This window comes from Puma concolor, chromosome A2 (genome assembly GCF_028749965.1).
Source record: "Puma concolor isolate L17-30 chromosome A2, mPumCon1.1.hap2, whole genome shotgun sequence".
Taxonomy (NCBI): Eukaryota; Metazoa; Chordata; class Mammalia; order Carnivora; family Felidae; genus Puma; species Puma concolor.
The window spans coordinates 22,247,168-22,257,942 of record NC_141668.1 but is presented as its reverse complement, the minus strand read 5'-3'; positions in this window follow the sequence as shown (position 1 = coordinate 22,257,942).

The following is a 10,775-nucleotide window of genomic DNA, read 5'->3' as shown; positions in this document are numbered from 1 at the left end:
AGTGAGGGCTTGAAGAGAGCAAAGCGGGAAGGAGGGCAAGCCAGTCCAAAGAAGCCCTTCCAGGCTGGCTACTGCCGTGGCAGCTGGGGCTCCGTCCTGCTGGAAACCTCTGAGGGAAACATAGAAAGGGTCTCAGAATTGTCCTGTGAAGAATGGGACAGCATATACCCAGAAGCTCCCATTCCCCCACTGGCCAAGAATTATCCTGTCATGTGTATGAGTGTCCAGAGTACCCGGTCATGGAGGAGCCTGGGGGGCAGAATGGTGACAGGTGCATCTGACAGGTGCTGGCAAGGCTGGCTGCTACAGCCACGGCTGGGGGAAGGGTGGGTGCGGAATACGTGAGGCCAGATGCTGCCTGGAGTTATTACTACTTGACACGTCCCTCCTAGTCTCCAGAAATTTCTCTCCCTGCAGACCCGTCTTGTTTCTCCAAGCAGATCACTGGCTTCTGGGATGTGGGTATGGGCACATCAGCTCATTGATCTCTATTTCCTCATGGTGTCCAGTGAGGTGCTGAGAACAGAGCACACTCTGATACAACAACCTCATCCTTTACTGAACAGCTTTTATGTTCCTGGCAGGTTTGGGGGTGGGGGTGGGTGGGTGGCGGGGGGGGTTCTCTACCTCTGCATCACTTTAATCCTAGTGACAGCTCTGCTCTGCTTTTGGGTGAGGACGTACAGGCTGAGAAGTTTAGGGACTCACTGCAACAGAGCTAAACCAGAATCTAGGCTGGTGCCAAACAGGGACTCGGAGCTCCCTGAGTGCTGGTTTAAGGAAGCTCGTGACCCAGCTTCGGTCACCTGGACCCAGGACACCAGGGGGAGTGGGGAGGAAGGAGCCTTTACTCAGAGGAAACAGCCAGAGGCTTATAGGCGAGAGAGGCAGGAGAGCTGGGGCTTGTATAAGGAAGAGCACTTTGGCCAAGTGCAGGAAATTTGTGGGAGGCTCTCCTAAAAGAGTTGCTGCTTTGGGGGCGGGGGTGGGAGAAGGTCAGGGCAGGGGAGGTTACTCCTTATGCCTCAGGTGGCAATGGGTGGGGGAGCTTGGGCTGAACGTTAAAATGCCCCAGTCACACTGCAGTCTCCATGAGGGCAGGAGAGACGCAGAGAGAAGCCACCTTTCTCTGCCCACGAGAGCATCTGGGTACGTGTGTACCTTTGTCATGGTCACGGAGGGTGGAAGATAAATTGGGGTGGTGCCCACTTCCCAGCATATCCCCCTGGTTACATTCTGTCACCAGTCTTAACCCACCCACCAGACCAACCCCCAACCTCACAGCTGAGCGGCCGCTCCACACTTCTGTTACTGGTTTTCAGCAATGAGCCTAACAGTTCTTGGGGGCTCCTCCGTTATGTCACAGGGGAGCAGCTGGGATGCTCTTCCTGTAGACTCCCACCAGCTGCCACCCTTCCCAGGCTTGCACAGTTCAATGGCAGCAGGAATGGAAAAAGGGACAAGAGGTTCCCCAGACCTGTGGCCTGGTCAGCCCTTGACCGAGGTAGGATTTGTCCTTGGTGTCCCTCTCGCATGTTCCTCCCCTGACTTCAGTATAATCTCTGTCTCTGTAACTGACTTGTCCCCCACTCCTTTAGCCTGGCCCTGGTCCTGGTCCTGGGCTCTGGGTTCACACCACACTCCCCTGTAATGCCACTTCCAAGAGGCAGCCCCTGCCAACAGTTAGCTGTTTATATTAGTGACATATGTTTAAAAACAGGATCAAACAACGTGTATCACTGTTCAAATCACTCCCCTCCTTCAGTAAGGTCACAGCCACCTTTCCACAGAAGGCACATGGACCCAACTTTTTCTTTTCAGGGACTGCTTGACATTTCAGTACAGGCACATGCCATATTTTTAACAGGCTCACTTCCCATTCTTTACTGAGAAACTGTCATGGATAAAGCTCTATTGTGGGGACCAGAATTTACATTCAAGTAACGAAAACAGGAAATATAACAGTAATTATATAAATAAGCTGGGGCACTATGGATGGTGTTAAGTGTGATAAAGAAAATAAAACCAGAGGGTTTGGGAAAACGTCACTCTCGAGTGACACTTGACAACTAAATACAAACTTCTGGAGAACAAGAAGGATGCATACTTGGGCCCCGTCCAGTGTGGACTAGGATGCACACTACTGGTGACACCAGTGAATCCATATGATGTGGACGGTAGACATGGAGACGAGAGGAACCCTGTGGCATGAGTCTTGCCTCTTCCTTACTTGGTGTCCTCAGGGCCAGTGGCAGCAGGTACAGGACAGCTGCCAAGGGATGGGTACATACAGGTACACAGGCTGCTCAGCAGGCCCACGGCCCCTTGGAGTGAGTCCCTAACAGACTAGGCAGGCATGACAGAGCACTGGGCCAGGCCCAGCTGCAGCACTCCCTCACTTTTGTGACCTCTCAGAGTAATAAGGGGACTCTCTTATTTGTAAAACTGAATAAAACACCTTATCTGCCTCCGCTTTCACAAGATAACTTAAATGGAGTTGCTTTAGGGGGTCCCCCGGGGTGGCTCGGTTTGTTAAGTGGTCAACTCTTGATCTCGGTTCAGGTCTTGAGTTCAGGTCATGGGTTCAAGCCCCATGTCAGGCTCTGTGCTGAGTGTCGAGACTGCTTAAGATTCTCTCTCTCGGGGCACCTGGGAGGCTCAGTCAGTTGAGCGTCCGACTTCGGCTCAGGTCATGATCTTGTGGTCCGTGGGTTCAAGCCCTGCATCGGGCTCTGTGCTGACAGTGCGGAGCCTGGAGCCTGCTTAGGATTCTGTGTCTCCCTCTCTCTCTGCCCCTCCCCTGCTTGGGCTCTGTCTCTCTCTCTCTCTCTCTCTCTCTCTAAAAAATAAGTAAACATTAAAAAATAAAAAATAAAAAAAGGCTTCTACATCAGTGTCCTGGGCCTGCTGTAACAAAGCACCACACACTGGATGGGTTTAACACAACAGAAATTATTGTCTCACAGTTCCAGAGGCTGCAAGTTTGAAATCAGGTCGGCTCCTCCTTAGGGGCTCTGAGGGGAATCTGTTCCAGGCCTCTGTCCTAGCTTCTGGTAGCCATCAGCGATCCTTGGCATTCTGTGACAGCATCTCTAATCTCTGCCTCTGTCATCACACAACATCCTCCCTGGGTGTCTGAATCCAAATTTCTCTCTTTTTATGAGGACACCAGTTATTGGATTAGGGCCCACCCTAGTGACCAAGTCTTAACGTGATTACATCTGCAAAGACCCTATTTCTTTCTTTTTTTTTTTTTTATTTATTTTTTTTTCAACGTTTATTTATTTTTGGGACAGAGAGAGACACAGCATGAACGGGCGAGGGGCAGAGAGAGAGGGAGACACAGAATCGGAAACAGGCTCCAGGCTCCGAGCCATCAGCCCAGAGCCTGACGCGGGGCTCGAACTCACGGAATGCGAGATCGTGACCTGGCTGAAGTCGGACGCCCAACCGACTGCGCCACCCAGGCGCCCCCCCTATTTCTTTCTTTATTCCTCCCTCCCTCCCTCCCTCTCTCTTTCTCTCTTTCTTTCTTTCTTTCTTTCTTTCTTTCTTTCTTTCTTTCTTTCTTTCTTTCTTTCTTTCTTATGTTTATTTATTTTTGAGAGAGAGACAGACAAAGCACTAGCAGGGGAAGGGCAGAGAGAGAGGGGGACAGAGGATCCAAATAGGGCTCTGCACTGACAACAGAAAACCCAATGCAGGGCTCGAATCCACAAACTGTGAGGTCATGACCTGAGCTGCTTTCCAAATAAGGTCACACTCACAGGTACCAGAGTTAAGACTTGAACATATCTCTTTGTGGGCACACAATCCAAACCATTATAGTACTTAATGTCCCCTTCATCATCAGCACCATCATTGTCATCATCACCACAAAGAATCAATGTTAAAAAACAGGGCTCCTGGGTGGCTTAGTCAGTTAAGCATCCAATTCTTGGTTTCGGCTGTGGTCATGATCTCATGGTTTCATGGGTTTCAGCCCCACACTGCTTGGGATTCTCTGTCTCTGTTCTCTCTGCCTCCCCCCCACTCATGCTCTCTCTCTCTCTCTCAAAATAAATAAATAAACTTTATAAACACACACACACACACATACACACACACACACACACTGGCTCAGTCAGTTGAGCATTAGACTCTTGATTTCACCTTAGGTCAGGAGCTTATAGCACATGGGATGGAGCTCTGTGTTGGGCTCTGCACTGACAGCCTGGAGACTGCTTGGGATTCCCTCTTGCTCCCTCTTTTTCTGTCCCTCCCCTGCATGGGCTATGCATGCAAGTGCTCTCTCTCTTCTCTCTCAAAATAAATAAACATTAAAAAACAAACAAACACACCAGGACGCCTGGCTGCCTCAGTAGACACAGCATGCTACTCTTGATCCTATAGGTTGTAAGTTCAAGCCCTACGTTGGGTATAGAGATTACTTAAAAACAAAGTATTTAGAGCAAGCAAGCAAGCAAGCAAGCAAACATACCCAAGTGCATTATCAACAAACTGGATATGCCTGTGTTTGTGTGAGAGAGCCACCTGATTTTAGCAGATGCCTCCACACAACAAAGGTAGGTCCTGCCCAGCACTTCCCAAGCTGCAGCTCACACATGAATCACCTGGGGGTCTTGTGAAAATGCAGACTTGATCTGTAGGCCTGGGGCAGCCTGACATTCTGGATTTCTGTCAAGCTCCCCAGTGCTGCCTCTGCTGTTGGTCGACAGATCACAGTGTGAGTAGCAAGGGTCTGATGGATTGCCACCTTGCAGGCCTCTGCCCTAAGGCGTAAGCATTGGTCACACGCGAAGAGACTTGCCCTCTTTCTCCCATGACCTTTTGATTTCAAGAGCCAGCCTGGCAGGCTTTATACACATCTCTTCCGCTGAGGTGGTCCCTGCTATGATGTCCTTCCCGTTCCTACCCGTCCTCCATGTAGCATGCTATCTTTTCTTAGCTGCCATTAGTATGCCAGTGGATGACCTTCACCGTGGACCCCACCCGGGAGCTGAGAGGAAACTTAGCTGAAAGGCAGGCTGCAAACACATCAGAACACAAAACACACACATTCAGCCAAAAGACCCCCATTCCTGGACCCCATCCAGACTCGTCCCTTTATTATTTTTGTTCTTTTTCCTCTTTAATGAGATCTTGCCTGAAAACAGCCTGGGCGTTGCTAAGGTAACGCCTTAGAGCCTTCCCGAACACATCATTGTTTAATGCCTGCAGCGTTGGCCTGGAGGAATTTGGTATTTGTTTAAGAGATGAAAGCCACAAACTTCCACACATTCTTCTCAAGTTTCACTCACTCCCCTTGTACTGTATGGCCCAGGCAGAGTGAACACATTGGGTGGAGGGGACTCATGGGGACCCAACCAAATAGTGGGTGCTTGTGAATGGTCCTCACCACCCAAACACAGAGATCTGGAATTTCTCTTGACCGGACAATGCGGAAGAAGTGTCCTCACTGAGGGTCTTGGAAGGACACGATGGGGGAGGAAAGCCTCTCGGTGGTGGTCCCTCCCAACCTTGAAATCTGGAAATAGTGAATCAAGGCACACTTCCCCCCAGGGCCTCAGTTTCACAGATTATAACTCCAGGAAGGGCACCAGAGCCCCCAGCGAGCAGTACTCCTAACCTGTATGAAGACACACGGGGTGTGGTTCTGGGGAGCAGGTGTTTCGGGAATGCATACAGGCCCCTGTAACAAGCTGTATCGGGACCTCACTGAGGCTGGCTGGTGGCCAAGATAGGCACCAGGGATGCAAGGTGCATGGTGATAGCGCCTCCAGGACTTCACACGGCCCTGGATCTGCAGCTTCTTGCCAGCAGGAGCGCTTGGCCCTACTCAATCCTACTCTGCCACGGACCTATCTCAATCTCTCTTTGTTCTCGATTTTCTTTCCTCCTCATTCTGCTTCTCTCACTGACAATGCCCTCACTCCCGCTCCCTCTACATGGACCCGAACTCCCAAAGTATAGGCTCAGGTTTCGCGAGCCCCTCGGCCTGGTTACCTCTAGGAGGCTGGCTGACCAATAGAGGGGCAGCGCTCGGGTCAGGTGCTCACCCTTGGTCTAGTCAGCTGTGGCCCACACGCCCCGGCTCACAGGGTGCCGCGCAGCAAGGGGGCTGCCCATGCGGCAGGTCTTCGGGGCCTGCTCCTCGGTCCGACGTAAACCACGTGATGAAGTGATGCTTTCAGAGGAATTCTGGAGAGAGAAAAAAACGTCTCAAGGAAGCTTGACTGAATGGCGGATACCATCTCTCCCCCGTCATCCGTGTAAAATGTGCGTCGCGCATCAATACTTTGGGCCTTAGACTTGTGTTTTCGGAGGGAGGTTGGTTGTGCTGACTCTGGCCTCTGCGGGGACACAGGTGTAGAACAGAGGCTGGTTTTGGGGGCCCACAACTGGTTACCTGTAGAAAACACTTGAGAAGTTGGGCACTGAGTGGAAGGAGAAAATAGGATGCCTCCGCGGGATCACCTGCACATTGACCCAGAGGAAACGTGTGCACAGATGCCAGGGGGAGACACACACACACACACACACGGACAGAGTGAAAGAACGCTAATATGATAGACAAAAATACGATAAAATAGGCAGGGAAAAGTTGGGACCTGAGGTCCATGGGTGGGAAAAACACGTATTTCGGAACAATACTGGGAGCAGGGACCACAGCGAACCCCTTGGGGGTAAGTTTCCTCTTAAGAATGTAACAGACACCACCTCCTCCCTTCAGGTTCCCCTCAGGAACTTGACAATCAAAATACCTAACTAAAAATAAGTAAACCATAAAACTTATGTTATACAAGGGACAGCATGACCATAGTCTGATTCCTCACACAACTGAGTTGAGCCGATCAGGCATGGACAACCCAGCACCTAGAGTTATCCAACCAATAAGGGTAGAGCCTCAGAAGGAATGAGGGGAAAAAAAGGGGGGTGCTGACCAGAACCCTATAAAACAAAGACCCTTGCCTACAGTCCATGGGTATTCACCTCGAATGCCCCCTTTATTTATTTATTTATTTCTGTATTTATTTATTTAATGTTTTTATTTATTTTTGAGAGAGGGAGAGAGACAGAGCATGAGTGGGGCAGGGGCAGAGAGAGAGGGAGACACAGAATCCCAAGCAGGCTCCAGGCTCTGAGCTGTCAGCACAGAGTCCAATGTGAGGCTCGAACCCACAGACTGGGAGATTATGACCTGAGCTGAAGTCAGACGCTCAAATGACTGAGCCACCCAGGCACCCCTGCCCCCTCTCTTTATTTTAAAAAAAAATTTTTTTTCAACGTTTATTTATTTTTGGGACAGAGAGAGCCAGAGCATGAATGGGGGAGGGACAGAGAGAGAGGGAGACACAGAATCGGAAACAGGCTCCAGGCTCCGAGCCATCAGCCCAGAGCCTGACGCGGGGCTCGAACTCACGGACCGCGAGATCGTGACCTGGCTGAAGTCGGACGCTTAACCGACTGCGCCACCCAGGCGCCCCTGCCCCCTCTCTTTAAAGAGAACTTTCATCCTATTCTTACTCTGTCATCTTATGCTTTACTAAACTTTTGCCTGCTGCTCATTTTATGTCCACCTCTTTGTTCTTCCAAGTGGCGAGAAAACGAATGCCAGGTATTGAGGTAGGAAATCCTGCAACACTAAGAGACATAGAGAGATCCAAACCCTGAGAGATACACAGAGAGTGAGAGACACAACACTCACTGGGGCACACCCACATGCACTGACACAAGCAGAGATCTGAAGAGAGCTTGTGGCTGAAGCGGACCTAGTCTGGTGCAAGTGAAGGCTGCCTCATCCCTTCACACAGAAGGTGGAGGCATCCAGCGCAAAAGGAAAAAAAGGGCCATCTTTGTGGATGCCCAGGATGTCATGGCAGAGCAGTTGCTCGGCTCATCTTTGGGAGAGGAGAGGGTGCAGTGCTGTGGCTACCAATGCAGTGTAATCCCTTTTCACAAGAAAATGTGTTTCTTGAAGTTGGAAAGGAAAAAAAAAAAGTAGGAGTAGACACGCTTTTGGAGAAATTACAAGAATCCAGATGAGTTCCAAGAGTCTGCTTAGTCTGTGACCCACTGCTCAGAAGTCCCCCCCCCCCCCCCCCCGAAAGCCCTGGAAGACTCCGAGCGTCTGGAGAAATGACCAGTCTGGGCTGGAGCGCCCATGATGCCCAGAAGGGTGGCTGTTGTCTGCCTGTGGTTCTCACTGCACAGGCACCCAGAGGGGGTGTTGTGAGACCACGAAGGGTGTGGGTTCCAGCCACAGCCAGTCCCTTGGGGCAGGGCCAGCACCTCAACAGCAGCAAGGGGAAATGGATGAGTTGCTCCCTGGGTAGGATGTGGAGCTCACACTCAAGCTTTAGGCTGTCACGTCTGCCAGGGACATTGGGAGATCTTGCCAACCCATTCATTTTTCAGAGAGATCTGAAGCTCAGAGGTTAAGTGACTCCCTGAGGTCCTGCAGTGAGTTATGGTGGCCTGGCGCACTCTTCATCAATGGCTGCTGCCCCTACATCAGTTTTCTTTTAACTTTCTGGAGGGAGATCAAGTCAGTGCGGTTGGGCTGGTGGGGACAAAACTTGACAGTAGGGACGAGTGTCTCTGAGAAACCACTGGGAAACTGTCACAGAAGCTTCTGCTTCATTTTATCTGTAGGGTCTCCCCTCCTTTGGGCCAGTTATTCTTGATGAAGACTTCATTTCGGTCATAAAGGAGATACAGTGACTTGAGTCCTTCCAAGAGTAGGTGATTTTGACAGACTCAGGAAGAGAATGAACGGAGAAGGAGAAGCTAATTGATGGCATTCAGGAGCACAGAGTGACCTTAGTCACAGCATGGAGGCTCCCTGCTTCCTCTCTTCCTCCCACCCTGCTGCTTGCAAATCAGTTGATTTGCAAAGTGGCATCTGATGGGAGAGGGGCGCCAGTTCAGCGGGAGAACCAAAGAACAGGCTCCCAAACTGGGAATTCAGGGATCTTCCTTCACAACAACTGCAGGAGCCTTGCTGGACAGAGAGAAATGAGGAACTCTGAAATTACAGACCTACGGGGGATTCTGGCCATTGTTTTCATGGAGCCTTGCTCTGGCATCCCCGTCCCTCATTAATGCTGGTCTTACATCCAACCCTCCCTGACCACTACTGGGATGGGAAATGGGAGGATAGGACCAAACTCCTGTCCACGTCGGGAGGGGCAGGAACCAGGTGTTCAAGTCTGCAATGGTTTGCTTGGGGTCTTGCAGTGTCCTCGGTACCCAGGCGTCCTGGCTCCCAGTCAGATCTTCCGGGGGCGTGCAGGTGCCTTTGATGTTCCCATGGAGCCCTGAGAGCACAAGAGGGCAGCTCTTCTCTGAAAAGGTGTCACATTTACATCACTTAGGACTTGGGCCTGGCGCTGGGGCCAGAGGTGAGAGAGAAGGAAATGTAGTAAAGAAGCAGCAAAAGAAAACCGATCTCTCTGCTGTACCCCCTACCCCCAAATGACTCAATTGGTCATTGAGATGAGAAAACAGCCACCAAATTCTTTCTGCTCTCGGCTAGGAGCTTCCTTTTGAATGCAAAGGAGAGTCCCAGAGCTCTGGGTAGAGTCAAACGTGGATCTCCATCTCAATGCCCAGAGACAAAAGCCAAAATATGTGAGGAATTTCCAAAGTGCCTCTTGCAAACAGCATCTCCCCCACCCACTGGCTCGGCTCCACCAGCACCACGATGGGAATGGTGGCTTTCTTCTATGGGCCTGGCCTGGCCTGCTGCCCACTCGCTAAAAGATTGGATCTGAGGACAAATGAAATTAGGAATCTCCCTGCTAAGCCTCCTGCTCTTGTGCTCCTGTAAGAAGATACCTCTGTGAACCCAGGTAGTGGGTGGGCCTGGTGAAGGGACATGGCGGGGGGCAGCCCACAGGCTCCCCTGCTTGCCTGCCCCCCCCCCCCCCCCGCCAGCAGGAGGGTAACTGCTGTGATGGCGGGTTGGGGAGACCCAGGCACCTCACCCACTCCAGGGCAATGAGAATGTCCTCACTTTCTGAGGGAGGGCCTTTGAAAGGAGCCTCATTCGGCTCAGGGTTCTTTTGTTTCTCCTTCGCCTTTGGAGGCTGACCAAAAGGGAATAAGCTTCCAGGACGTCATGAGGAGTGAAGAAAGAGACTGGGAAAGAGCCCACAGAATTCTCATTTTAAGACACCTTTGAAACACAGACAGGGACGACTCACAGTCCTGAGGCCCTTGGCAGTCTGGGAAATGTCTGCTGGCTGCACTGTGCCCATTTATTTACCACTAATTTCCTTTTCTTTCCCTGCAGAATGCTGCGTTCTTTGGGGGTCACTGTGACCCATCAGAAGGTGAGAAAAAACAGAAGATAACAACCTATAGAAAATCTTGAGGGGGTGGCGTGGGAATGGTAACATTGGATTGCACAGGGGGCGTCTGCCTGGCTTAGTTGGTGGAGCATGTGACTTTTGATCTCGAGGTTGTAAGTTCGACCCCCATATTGGGGGTAGAGATGACTTAAAAATAAAATCTAAAAAAACCAAAAAACAAAAAAACAAAAACCCACATTGGATTGTACAGTCCTACATGGACTGTTCCATTTATCAGATGGCAATATTAGGGAATAACCTTGTTCACTGACTGCCCTGAACTACAACTTGGTAGGCTGACTGCAGGCTCTCTCCTTGCTCCCTGCTGGCATGCGCCTAGCTCGCCAGCTTTCCTCATGCCCTAGCCTAGTCATGCTGATATGGTTTGGAGTGTTGGGGTTCGGAGCCGATGGGCAAGGA